Here is a 14340-nt window from a genome sequence, read left to right as displayed (position 1 = left end):
ATTTAGCTATTGCATTTATTTTTCTCATTGCCGGTCACATGTATCGAACTAACTTCGGAATTGGGCACAGTATTAAAGATCTTTTAGAAGCGCATACTCCTCCGGGGGGTCGATTAGGGCGTGGGCATAAGGGCCTTTATGACACAATCAACAATTCGATTCATTTTCAGTTAGGTCTTGCTCTAGCTTCTTTAGGGGTTATTACTTCCTTAGTAGCTCAACATATGTACTCTTTACCTCCTTATGCATTCATAGCACAAGACTTTACTACTCAAGCTGCTTTATATACTCATCACCAATATATTGCAGGGTTCATCATGACAGGGGCTTTTGCTCATGGAGCTATTTTTTTCATTAGGGATTACAATCCGGAACAGAATGAGGATAATGTATTGGCAAGAATGTTAGACCATAAAGAAGCTATCATATCTCATTTAAGTTGGGCTAGCCTCTTTCTAGGATTCCATACCTTGGGCCTTTATGTTCATAACGACGTCATGCTTGCTTTTGGTACTCCAGAAAAGCAAATCTTGATCGAACCTATATTTGCCCAATGGATACAATCTGCTCATGGCAAGACGACATATGGGTTCGATATACTCTTATCTTCAACGAATGGCCCCGCTTTCAATGCGGGTCGAAGCCTATGGTTGCCCGGATGGTTGAATGCTGTTAATGAGAATAGTAATTCGCTTTTCTTAACAATAGGACCTGGGGATTTCTTGGTTCATCATGCTATTGCTCTAGGTTTGCATACAACTACATTGATTTTAGTAAAGGGCGCTTTAGATGCACGCGGTTCCAAATTAATGCCAGATAAAAAGGATTTTGGATATAGTTTTCCTTGTGACGGCCCAGGGCGCGGCGGTACTTGTGATATTTCTGCTTGGGACGCATTTTATTTGGCAGTTTTCTGGATGTTAAATACCATTGGGTGGGTTACTTTTTATTGGCATTGGAAACATATCACATTATGGCAGGGCAACGTTTCACAATTTAATGAATCCTCCACTTATTTGATGGGATGGTTAAGAGATTACCTATGGTTAAACTCTTCACAACTTATCAATGGATATAATCCTTTTGGGATGAATAGTTTATCGGTATGGGCGTGGATGTTCTTATTTGGACATCTTGTTTGGGCTACTGGATTTATGTTCTTAATTTCCTGGCGGGGGTATTGGCAGGAATTAATTGAGACTTTAGCATGGGCTCATGAACGCACACCTTTAGCTAATTTAATTCGCTGGAGAGATAAGCCCGTGGCTCTTTCCATTGTGCAAGCAAGATTGGTTGGATTAGCTCACTTTTCCGTGGGTTATATATTCACTTATGCAGCTTTCTTGATTGCCTCAACATCAGGCAAGTTTGGTTAATTTAGTTTGTTTTTTTGTACTGTATCAGCACCTAGTTCATTACTCTTGATAGAGAGGGAGGATCTGCCTTTTTAGATTTCTTTTTCTATTTATTTTTCCATCTAGGATTAGAACCGTATACTTGGTAATAATAGCAACGACACATTATGGCAAAAAAAAGTTTGATTCAGAGGGAGAAGAAGCGGCAGAAATTAGAACAGAAATATCATTTGATTCGTCAATCTTTAAAAAAAAAGATAAGAAGCAAAGTTTCTCCCTTGAGTTTGAGTGAAAAAACGAAAATGCGAGAAAAATTGCAATCCCTACCGCGTAATAGTGCACCTACACGCCTTCATCGACGTTGTTTTTTGACCGGAAGACCTAGAGCTAACTATCGACATTTTGGGCTATCCGGACACGTACTTCGAGAAATGGTTTATGAATGTTTGTTACCGGGTGCAACAAGATCCAGTTGGTAAGGATAAAATACCCTTTCGTATTTGTATGGATTTCTGGAATTGATAATCATAGAGGAGCCCTCTTTACCATTCTGTATAAATGGACTATTCTATTTGTATAGATATTGGTAGAGGGGCGTATCCAACCCTCTTTTATCCACTAGTTACCCCTCTTTAGTTTAAGAGTATAGAGCAGTTTGGTAGCTCATAAGGCTCATAACCTTGGGGTTGCGGGTTCGATTCCCACTACCGCCTCCATACTCCTTCTTTATGATATATGCATGATATAATATATACATCATGCATTTGTATCTGGATTTTTTGATTTCCTAAAAGAGTTTTGGTCTAACAGTTTTTTCTCGGAAGAAGCAAAAAAATAAAAGAAAGAATAAAATATGAAAGAAAAGCGTCCATTGTCTAATGGATAGGACAGAGGTCTTCTAAACCTTTGGTATAGGTTCAAATCCTATTGGACGCAATCTTATTTCTATCTATTCTTTAAATAACTATACTAAACTAAAAACAAAGAAAACTTTTTTGCATGATTCAAATGAAAAAGCTTTCTCAACGATTCCTATTCTACTAACAAGAGTAGACATGCAAAATTTATTTGTTACTGAAGAGAAAACCGTTCCAGCTGTTCCTGAATAGCTTCCTTCAAAAGGATTTCCGCTTGCTCGGTGAATGTCTTGCTAGAAGATATAATTTCTTGGAATTGAGGTTTAGTATCTTTTAGATGTTTACGTAACTCATCCAGAAATTTATTTACCTGTTCAATTTCTAACGAATCAAGATATCCTCTTGTTCCGGTATAAATAGTAGCTATCTGCTCTTCCACTGGGAGAGGATTTGCCTGGGATTGTTTAAGCAATTCCCTTAATCGTCGACCCCTTGCCAATTGATTCTGACTTGTTTTATCGAGAGCAGAGGCGAATTGTGCAAAGGCTTGTAACTCTGCGAATTGCGCTAGTTCCAATTTTGATTTGCCAGCTACTTGTTTCATGGCTTTAATTTGAGCCGCGGATCCTACTCTGGAAACAGAAATACCCACATTAATAGCGGGTCGAATTCCGGCATTGAATAGATCCGCAGATAAGAATATTTGTCCATCTGTAATGGAGATTACATTAGTAGGAATATAGGCGGAAACGTCTCCAGATTGAGTCTCAACTATTGGTAAAGCGGTCATACTTCCTTCGCCTAAAAGAGAATTTAATTTAGCGGCTCTTTCTAAAAGGCGTGAATGCAAATAAAAAACATCCCCTGGATAAGCCTCACGTCCGGGAGGTCTTCTTAATAGAAGGGACATTTGGCGATAAGCTTGTGCCTGTTTGGAGAGATCATCATAAATTATTAAAGTATGCCGTTCGCGGTACATAAAATACTCAGCCAGGGCTGCTCCCGTATAAGGAGCGAGGTATTGTAATGTAGCAGGTGAATCCGCCATTTCAGCTACTACAATAGTGTATTCCATGGCCCCCTCCTCATGGAAAGTAGTTACTACTTGAGCTACGGAGGATGCTCTTTGACCGATAGCTACATAAACACATATTACACCTTGCCCTTTTTGATTGAGAATTGTATCTGTGGCTACTGCTGTTTTGCCAGTCTGTCTGTCCCCAATAATTAACTCTCGCTGACCGCGCCCTATAGGGATCATCGAATCGATAGCAATAAGCCCTGTTTGAAGAGGTTCGTATACGGAACGCCTGGAAATTATACTTGGAGCAGGAGATTCAATTAAGCGAGATTCGGAAGCTATAATTTCGCCTTTCCCATCAATAGGTTTAGCCAGAGCATTTACAACACGACCCAAGTAAGCCTCACTCACGGGTATCTGAGCAATTCTTCCTGTTGCTTTTACAAAACTTCCCTCTTGTATCATCAACCCATCGCCCATTAATACAATCCCAACATTTTTGGATTCCAAATTCAGAGCAATACCCCTAGTACCTTCTGCAAATTCGACTAATTCACCTGACATTATTTCACCAAGACCTATAATACGAGCAATCCCATCCCCCACTTGAACTACGCGACCTATATTCTCAATCCCTACTTTCCTATTATATTGTTCAATACGTTCGCGGAGAATTTTATGAATTTCGTCGACTCGAAGGGTTGCCATTAGTGTTTCTTGACTCTTTTTTCGGAAGCAAGGGGAAAAATAATGCCTAAATTCTAAACGAAAGTAGAAGTTCAAGGCCTAATTAATTTAATTATTTCTTCCATTCCAGGGACCCGAGAATGCCAATATTAGCACGAATCGTACGGAAATGTAACTCGGTATTCAAACAACTATTCAGAGTTCCTAGAGCTCCTTGTACGGCCTGTTGGAAAACCCGCTGTCGGACCTGATTCATTGCCCTTTGTTTTTCAAAATAAAGGGTTTCGTTTTTAGACTTTTCCAATTGTTCCAAACTAATAGAAGTAGCATTAATCAAATTTGCTTTTTCTCGTTCTATCTCAGAGTATCCATTCATTCGATACTCATCCGCTTCTAGTTCGACTTTCTGTAATCGAATCCGAGCTTTTTCGAGTTGCTCAATGGTCCCTCTACGCAATTCTTCTGAATTTCGAATAGTACTCAAGATCCTCTGTTTTCGATTATCTAATAAATCTTTTAATGAAAGTAGATTATTTTGTAAGTTTACAACTTTTATGATCTCTTCCCGAACCAAACATGAATCTTTCGATTCATTTGGCTCTCACGCTCCTTTTTTTTTTTCTATAGCTATTTCCATATCTTTTTTTTAAGTAATGAGCCTATCCTCTATCTTCTTTTTTATGTTTATATTTCAATATACCGAAACCTATATAAGACTAGATAAATATTAAGAGGACTCTTCCGCCTAGATAAAAATATATCATGGTCAGCAAAGTTGTTTCTTTATTTTTATTTGCCCTCTAGTTAATAATTTCAATTTCATTAAGAAAAACTAACTAAATAAATGGAAAATGAAAATTAATAGAATTCTTTTTTATTTTTTTTTTCTTCAAATCCAAAAAATTTCTCTTTTTTATACATAGGTCGTCGATTCGGCATTGGTTAAAAAAGGGCAGGGTGCCCCCTTTTTTTTCTAGTAAATAGTTCAAACCATTTTATCGATATGAGTGTTCTATATCAGATAAATTTTACATTAGCTATTTCCCGTTTAAATTGGTACTAATACTAATATAGTTGTAGAAAGAGTACCTCTTTTTGCCTGGACTTCAAGCAGTTTAGCTTTAACCGTGTTAATGGTCTCACATTCTTGGTTTATAGAGAATCAAAGTTGATTTACCAATGAGTCGCGAAATGCTATGGTTCTTCCATATGATTTCTGAATTTATTCAGAAGTAATTCGTCGAGATCGTGCACCCTTTTCTTATTTATCCGAAAAATACTAAAAAATATTATAAAGTGCAGCCGGATAGATCCAATCTATTCTTGAAATAGACAACTCGCACACACTCCCTTTCCAAAAAAAATCAAAACACCAACCACTACAGTTAGATTTATTAGATTTGTTGCTAAAATATCGGTATTAAGCCCGAAACTGCCAGCGGATGGCCAGTGAGCTAAAAAAACGAAAGAATGGGTTACATTTTTCATATGCTCTCCTCTTATAGATAGGACGAACAAAGAACAAAGTTTTTCGATCACTTACTTCGCTCGCCCTTTTTTGATCGGTTTTTTTAATGCAAATAGATTCAATCTAGTAATTTCTTTTAGATTAAGTCTTACGTCTTGTTTGACCGGTGAAAGACTTCCTTTGTTGAAATGTTCTGTTCCCAAAATTCCTAAAATAAAAGGAAAAAACTTTCCACTTTCCTAAACTAAGGACGGGAAATAAGAAGGTGAGCATATCTTCTAAATTAATAATACTCAACTCAGCCCTTCCTAGAATGGGGTATTATCTGTCCCGATAAATAGATAATTCCAGGAGTAATAAATAGGAGTAAATTAAATAAAGTATTGATATAATTGGAATTGTGGAAGCAAATACCAATTTACTAAAAAAAGAAAAAAGTATCTAATCGAAATCGAAAGAATTTTTTTTTTAAGATTAAACAAAAGGGTTCGCAAATAAAAGCGCTAGTGCCACAACTAGTCCATAAATTGTTAAAGCTTCCATAAAAGCTAGACTAAGCAATAAAGTACCTCGTATTTTACCTTCTGCTTCTGGCTGTCTCGCAATACCTTCTACAGCTTGTCCTGCAGCAGTACCTTGACCAACTCCAGGTCCAATAGAAGCAAGCCCTACGGCCAATCCAGCAGCAATAACAGAAGCAGCAGCAATTAGTGGATTCATGGTGAGTAGTTCCTCGTGTCAAAAAAAAGAAATGGTTAAGGATACAATCAACCAATAAATTCTTACTTCTAAGCTCTATTGGGGAGAAGTAAAGTAACTAAAAAGTACAAATTGAAATCAAATTGAAATGATAATGTGAATTGTCCGAACTACATAGAAGGGAATTCCATATCCATATATCGGATTAGATAATGAATCTAACCTAGGAATATATAATATAATATCCTATATATATACATTTGTTTCTTCTATTTTGTTTGCATATTTTCTCATTTTCTATTGAATCGGATTCTAAAATCATTGCTTAAAGTGGAAACCTGCATAAAAGAGGACTCCACTTATAGACATTAAGGATATTATAGTATAGATCTAGCCTGACTCCACCCTCCTTAATGCATATATACTTTGAAAATTCCATAATATAGTCTATTCTATTCTCTCTCCTACAACTCTAGGCTATATATTCATACGCATTTCTAACTATTTTTTTGCAACCAAGCAGATTATCTGGAACCATGCATGAATTGAGCTAAGCTGCAAAAAAAAAAAATACTATTTCCAAAAAGAGTCAATTCAATGATGACCCTCCATGGATTCACCTATATAGGCTGCGGCTAATGTTGCAAAAATAAGAGCTTGAATACCGCTTGTAAATAATCCAAGAAACATGACCGGTATAGGGATTACTAAGGGGACTAAAGAAACAAGAACAACAACGACTAATTCATCCGCCAATATATTCCCGAAAAGTCGAAAGCTAAGCGATAATGGTTTTGTGAAATCTTCTAGGATGTTAATTGGTAAAAGGATTGGAGTTGGTTTAATATATTTCTCGAAATAGCTCAATCCTTTTTTGCTAAGACCAGCATAAAAATATGCCGCTGACGTGAGTAAAGCTAAAGCAACAGTAGTATTTATATCATTCGTGGGCGCTGCTAATTCCCCATGGGGTAACTCTATAATTTTCCAAGGTAAAAGAGCACCCGACCAATTCGAAACAAAAATAAAAAGGAACATAGTTCCAATAAAGGGAACCCAGGGACCATATTCTTCTCCAATCTGAGTTTTGCTCAAGTCTCGAATAAACTCAAGGACATATTCAAAAAAATTCTGACCGTCGGTCGGGATGGTTTGTGGATTCCGAACAGCTATGACAACTGAACCTAGCAAGATAGTAATTACGACCCAAGAAGTGATGAGTACTTGGGCATGAATTTGGAAACCTCCTATTTGCCAATAGAAGTGTTGGCCTACTTCTACACCCGATATATCGTATAACCCCTTGAGTGTTTTAATGGAACAAGGTATAATATTCATATTGTCCTCTGATAAAAATTGAACTTCAAAAAAGGAATTCTTTTGATTCAACCATCTCTTTCTCAACTCAGCAACTTGAAGTATTAATCTTATATTTAGGATACCAAGAAAGCACATCAGATCATAATATATATCAATACCCTCTAATATATATCAATATTCCCCTTCTTTTTTCTATGCAAAAAAAATTCTATGCAAAAAAAAAGATATAGTAAAGTAAGTGATTCCATAAATTTACGCAGTTGCCCAAGAATTCACTATATATTCTTAATCAACGATTTCTTATATAGAGAGAACGGCCCTCACAAATTGAAAATACTAATTTGTTAAGAATCAATCGAATTGAAGTCATAGTGTCATCGTTGGCTGGAATCGATATATTCGCGAGATCCGGGTCACAATTTGTATCGACTAAAGAAATAGTAGGAATCCCCAAAATGGCACATTCCCGAAGAGCTATATACTCTTTTTGCTGATCAAGGACGATCACAATGTCTGGCAATCTCGTCATATATTTGATCCCGCCGAGATACCTTTGCAAAGTAGATAATTTTCTCTTCAAGATTGCCACATCTCTTTTTGGGAGATGGTGGAATTTTCCCATTTTTTCTTCTGCTCTTAAGTCTCTAAATTGAGAAAGTCTAGTTTTCGTAATCGACCAATTCGTTAACATACCACTGAACCACTTTTTATTAACATAATGACAACGAGCCCTTATTGCAGCTGATGCTACTAAATCTGTTGCTCTTTTTTTGGTACCAACAATTAAGAAACTTTTTCCCTGACTTGCTGCATCAAAAACTAAATCACAAGCTTCTGATAAAAAACGAGCCGTTCTAGCGAGATTTATAATATGAGTACCTTTACGCTTTGCCGAAATGTAAGGGGCCATTTTAGGATTCCATTTCTTAATACCATGACCAAAATGAACTCCTGCTTCTATCATCTCTTTCAAATTAATGTTCCAATATCTTCTTGTCATTTTTTCCACACTTCCTTTTTTTTAATCCTACCATTCCATTACGGAATTTAGTTCTTTTTGAAGATTAAGAAAGATCCGAAATAGCTTGAAATAAATAATAATTGTTCCGAGAGAACCTTGTACTAAGATAAGAGTTGGCCATTGATACATGGTATAAACATAACCACCTTAATGAATTAACTGACTTGTTTTACTTATTAAAATAAAAATCTTAAAAATCTAAAATTTGACCTGTTAGTGTTCTAAGTTCAAAAGTCTAGTAAAGTAAAAAATATTTTTATGGGGGTTCTTATGTCTCATAAAAATTGTTTGTTACGTCAGAATCTGAAGAAACTAATTCTGTATGGAGAAACAAAAAATCTCTCATTTCCGACGCGAATAGATTTTTTTTTTTTATTTCGAAATAAAGGTTCTTGTCTTGTGGGGAACGATGCACAAATTTTTGGAATCCGGTACCAACAGGTATAATCCCCCCCAGAACTACGTTTTCTTTCAAGCCTTTCAACCAATCAATGCGACCTCGTAGGGCAGCTTTTGCTAAAACTCGAGCAGTTTCTTGAAAACTTGCTTCAGATATGAAACTTTGGGTATTCAGGGAAGCCCTTGTTATTCCCAATAAGATTGCCCGATAATAGATCGATTCATCCAAAGCTCGTCCTGCTCGTTCCGCTCGCAATAGTCCGATTAATTCCCCAGGCGAAAAAACATTAGACATTCCATCTTCGGAAACCCGCACTTTTGATGTTACTTGGCGTATAATAATCTCTATATGTCTATTATGGATCTGTACCCCTTGGGATCGATAAACCTTTTGGATTTTATTAACCAAAGAGATACGACTTTGGGCTATGGTTAGCTCAGCTCCAATCAAGAATCCCCAAGGGACCCCAAGAATTCTTGGTATACGCTCATTCCAATCCTCAATTCTCCTTTCGAGATTCGGGGATAATGAATCAATTGAACGCGCTTCAAAGATTTGTTCCACTTTTGGAAGACCTTGCGTTATGTCACTAGATCTCGATTTTTCATATATAAACGTAACTAACCTATCTCCCTTGTAAAGGATTTCTCCATAATGACCATTAACAGTTGCTCCTGTAGTGGCCAAATAAGGTTTAGCTGCTCTTATAACAAAGGAATTCATATTTACAATGAAAATTTGACCGGATTTTTTTATGTGCGATTTAAATAGACATACATTTTCACAAATAAATTGTCCAAGGTGAATTATTGCCAATGTCTCTTCCCAAGAATCATGATGGACAAAGTGACAATTCAAAAGGAATGGATCCAACATTATGTTACTATCGAAATTAGAAATCCTTTTATTTTCATCTATTAAAGAGTATTTAAGTTCTTGAAGTACTTGGAAGGTTTGTTTTAAATTGTCAACGAACAAATATTTTTTTAACAGGATTTTATTATGCGTTAGTAAATAGTAAGATGAAGAAAAATGCGATATACTAGCTACAATAGCGCCTAAGGGCCCAAAAATTTCTCGAATAGGAATTCTAGGATTCCATTCTTTTATCGCATTGGGATGTTTTGAATTCTTGAATAAACCAATTCGAGAACAGTTGGATGCCGACAAAATCATCAAAGAGTGGTATTCTTTATTTCGATTCAACAAAGTGCCAATAGCTTCTGGATGTTGGCTAAGTGATTCAATCTTCGCCTTGGAATAAAAAGAATTGATATTGGCGCGATCTAACCTATTATGGGGAATCGGTCCTGCACTTGTCCTACCATACCTTTTTCGTGTATACGAAATAGTGGACTTGACTAACTCAATTCTTAGGAAATCGCGAATAAGATCATTTGCTCTTACCTCAACAAGGGAAGCACCAGCCTTTTCTTTTTCTTCTTGTTCCCAATTCACTACTAAGCAAGTTCTAACAAATTGACTATTTGTGTGATAAATTCTTTGAGTTAACTTGCTATTTTCATGAGAAATAAAATTGACAAGTCGAATTTGGAGATTATTTTCTTCTTGCAAGAGATCCTGCGGGAAAAGTGTTGCTAAATTTCTTCCTTCGTCCATTTCATATGCCACTGTAGGGCGAACGGAAACAAAATACTTTTCCTTGCTCTTGAGAATTTTTTTCCGTTGAACATAGACCCAATTTTTCCTTTTTTTTGATTCCTTAGAATCTTTTTTTTGTCTTTCTGGCGGTATCAAACAGCCACCTAATATCTTATCCGCCTCTTCAGGAAAATGAATATCTCCGGAAAATATTTTGAGTTCCGTATGGCTTTTTTTTCTCTTCACTCGGACCAGTCCGCCTAGTCGACTTCTTGTATTTTTTGTGAGTTGTGTATTCACTCCAATAATACTATTGTCAAGTATCTTTAGGGATGAAGATCTCGGCAAGATATGAAGTTCTTGAAGAATGAAAAAAAACCGATCTACTTCTTTTTGGTATTTTAGACTAAATTCTTTTGTTCCTCGATGCTCAATCAAACCCTCTTTTTTTAAGATGGAATCTTCCTCTGGGCTCTCGTATTCGTCCTCTGAATCTTCTTCTGAGTCTTCCTCTAAAGTACCATATTTTTCCTCTGCGCTTTCCCCGGGGCTGCCATATTCGTCTTCTGAGTCTTCCTCTAGAGTTCCATATTCGTCCTCTTGGGTCCTATATTTGCTCTCTGGGCTCCCATATTCCTCTTCTGAGTCTTTCTCTAAAGTCCTATATTCGTTCTCTGGGTTCCCATATTCGTTTTCTGGGCTCCCATATTCGTCTTCTAGGGTTTCATATTCGTATTCGTCTTCTAGGATTCCATATTTAGATTCTTCTAGGGTTTCATATTCATATTCGTCCTCTCGGGTCCTGTATTCGTCTTCTAGGGTCTCATATTCCTCTTCTGAGTCTTCCGCTCGAGTCCTATATTCTTCTTCTAGGGTCCTATATCTAAATTTAACAATTCCTGAACCCTTTTTATCTTTTCTGTATCGGGGATCGTCAAAATAAGCAAAAATAGTATTTCTACGTAAAACACCCATAAGGGGGATTTCAATCGAAATCCCAAAACAGGATATTAGTTCTTTCTCTTGTTCTTGATGATATTGTAATGGAATGACGAACCTATTTCTTCGCTTTTTCGCCAACAAATCTGAATTATCTTGAAAAATAGAAGGATAGATAAAATTCCAATGGCCATTGGACATGATTCGATCCGACGTTGAATAATCAAGAATTTCCCTATCTTTTTTACCATAAGTATTCATTTGATCTTGATCCTTGTGGAGTGAAAAAGACGCTATACTGGATCTGCACATACTTACTGACAATATCCATAAATGGCTTGTTTTTGGTAATCGGCGAAGATTACCATATTGATATTCGGGCGCATGGTAAACATCAGTACTCCAGTGCATTTCGCCGTCTGATTCAGAATAAATATGCTTTTGTACCCTTTCTTTAAAATGTAAAGTGGACGTTCCGGCACGAATCTCCGCAATTACTTGTTCGGATTTTACATATTGATCATTTTGCACTAGAATCAAGCTTTTTGAGGGAATATTCACACTATATAGAATATCTTGACTCTGAATAGTTACATGCAAGTCTATATAACATAGAAAAGCAGGCTGCCCATGACGGGTACGTGTGGGGTGAACCAAATTCTCATTGAATTTTATTTTTCCATTCGAAGGGGATCGTACAAGGTCGGCAGTACCCCCTGTGAATACTCCGCCAGTATGAAAAGTTCTTAATGTTAGTTGAGTCCCTGGCTCCCCAATTGATTGACCTGCAATAATACCTACGGCTTCTCCCAATTCGACCAGATCACTATGAGTAGGACTCCGGCCATAGCATAATTGACAGATCCAAGAAGTGCTTCGGCAAGTAAAGGGGGTTCTAATATATATTGGTTGTGCTCGAAATGGTTGTGCTCGAAAGGCAGTTATGAATCGATTGACTAATCCAATTCCAATATCTTGATTTCGCGCGGCAATGCATCGTGAACCGATATATATATCGTCTGCTAATACACGACCAATTAGTGTTTGGACAAAAAGTTTTTCCGTCATCCCATTTTGAGGACTTACAGAAATACCTCGGATAGTACCACAATCTCTTCTACGCACAATAATATGTTGAACTACTTCAACAAGTCTACGTGTAAGATATCCAGCATCTGCTGTTCGCACAGCAGTATCTACAACCCCTTTGCGGGCTCCATAGCAGGAAATTATATATTCTGTCAAAGAAAGTCCCTCGCGTAAATTGCTTTGAATAGGTAAATCAATCATTTGTCCTTGAGGGTCCGACATTAATACCTCTCATACCTACTAATTGGTGTACTTGAGATGCATTTCCTCTGGCTCCTGAAAAAGACATTAGATAGACTGGATTAGAAGGATCCGTTATCCGAAAATTTGAATTCATTTCTTGTTTCAAATATTCACTTGTCGCATACCATATCTCAACAGATTGGCGTAATTTTTCTACCGCGTGTACAGCCCCATAATAATAGTGTTTCTCCAAAAGAAAACTCTGTTGTTCCGCGTCTTGGACTAACCATCCCTTAGAGGGTATTGTTAAAAGATCCTCGATTCCTAACGAAATCGATGTAGTAGTGGCTTGATGGAAGCCCAGAGTCTTTAGTTGATCCAGTATATGGGATGTATATCCCATTCCAAAATGATCTATTAATCTGCTAATAAGTCGTTTCATACCAGTTCCGTCTATCTCTTTATTATGAAAGACCAGATTGGCCCGTTCCGCCATACATAAGTACCCCCTTTTCGGCTGAGTAGGATTCGACAATTGCTGAGTAGGATTCGACAATGGGCCTGAGTCAGTGATTCGAAAATTTAATTAACTTAATTGCCTCAATCTCAATCTGGATTCGCGTGGCAAATAATGATGATACTAGGGAAATCGGAATGCCCCCCGAAAGGGGAGGGGCATCGCCGAATCTAACTTTCTTGTTTAGGTAGTGTATGAATAGGCCTGACTAAATCCTTGTATGGCTTCCTCTATTTCTCTATAAAAAGAAATATGACCAAGAGTGGTTCGAATGTATATCGAACGAATTTCTTTTTTTCTATTTCCCATTATTAGATAGTGGGCATAAATCTCATGATAAGTCCCCAAAGATTCATATTGAACTTCAATCGGAACTTCTCTTGACCCAATGACGCGTTGATCCAGGTTCCATCGTAGCCACAAGGGACTATCTAAACTGATTAGTTTTTGTCTATAAGCTCCCAGTGCATCATAAGAACTAGAAAAATGGGGTTCTTTATCTTTCCTATATTTAAAATTATTATTATTATTGTAATTTACTTTTAGATTTGGGTAGTTTCTGCAACTATTATATCTATTTGCACAAATACCTCGACGCTTTCCAATCGTTAATACATAAAGCCCGATAAGCATGTCTTGGGTTGGTACGCAAATAGGATCCCCAATAGCGGGAGATAAGAGATTCATATGAGAAAACATAAGTAAACGGGCTTCTGCCTGAGCTTCCAAGGATAAAGGTAGATGAACAGCCATTTGATCTCCATCAAAGTCCGCATTGAAACCCTTACACACTAATGGGTGTAAAGAAATAGTACGCCCCTCTACTAAAGTGGGTTGAAAGGCCTGTATGCCTAATCTATGCAGGGTAGGTGCTCTATTTAACAGTACAGGATGTCCCCGCATAACTTCTTGAAGTATTTCCCATACAATGGGTTCTTTTTCCCAAATTTTCCTTTTAGCAATCCTTACATTAGAAGTGGCGCGTTTCGTGATTAAATCGCGAATTACAAATAGCTGAAAAAGCTTTATTGCTATCTCTAGAGGTAATCCACATTGATGTAATGAAAGCGAAGGACCCACAACAATGACAGAACGCCCCGAGTAATCGACCCGTTTCCCAAGCAGAGTCTCGCGAAACCTTCCCTCTTTACCTTCAATTACATCTGAAAGTGATTTGTATAC

The 14340-nt window shown here is 37.2% G+C and overlaps 1 non-coding gene across 1 annotated transcript; it reads left to right on the top strand.

Annotated features, from left to right (window-relative positions):
• Nucleotides 1-2219: 2219 nt before the first annotated feature.
• On the top strand, nt 2220-2291 carry TRNAR-UCU (transfer RNA arginine (anticodon UCU)). The gene has a single exon. It is a non-coding gene; the product is annotated as a tRNA-Arg (tRNA).
• The last annotated feature ends 12049 nt before the right edge of the window (nt 2292-14340 follow it).

This window comes from Triticum urartu, unplaced genomic scaffold (assembly GCF_056163025.1).
Source record: "Triticum urartu cultivar PI428250 unplaced genomic scaffold, HENAU_Tu73 scaffold2, whole genome shotgun sequence".
NCBI classification, from domain to species: domain Eukaryota; kingdom Viridiplantae; phylum Streptophyta; class Magnoliopsida; order Poales; family Poaceae; genus Triticum; species Triticum urartu.
This window is presented reverse-complemented; position numbering and strand designations above follow the sequence as displayed.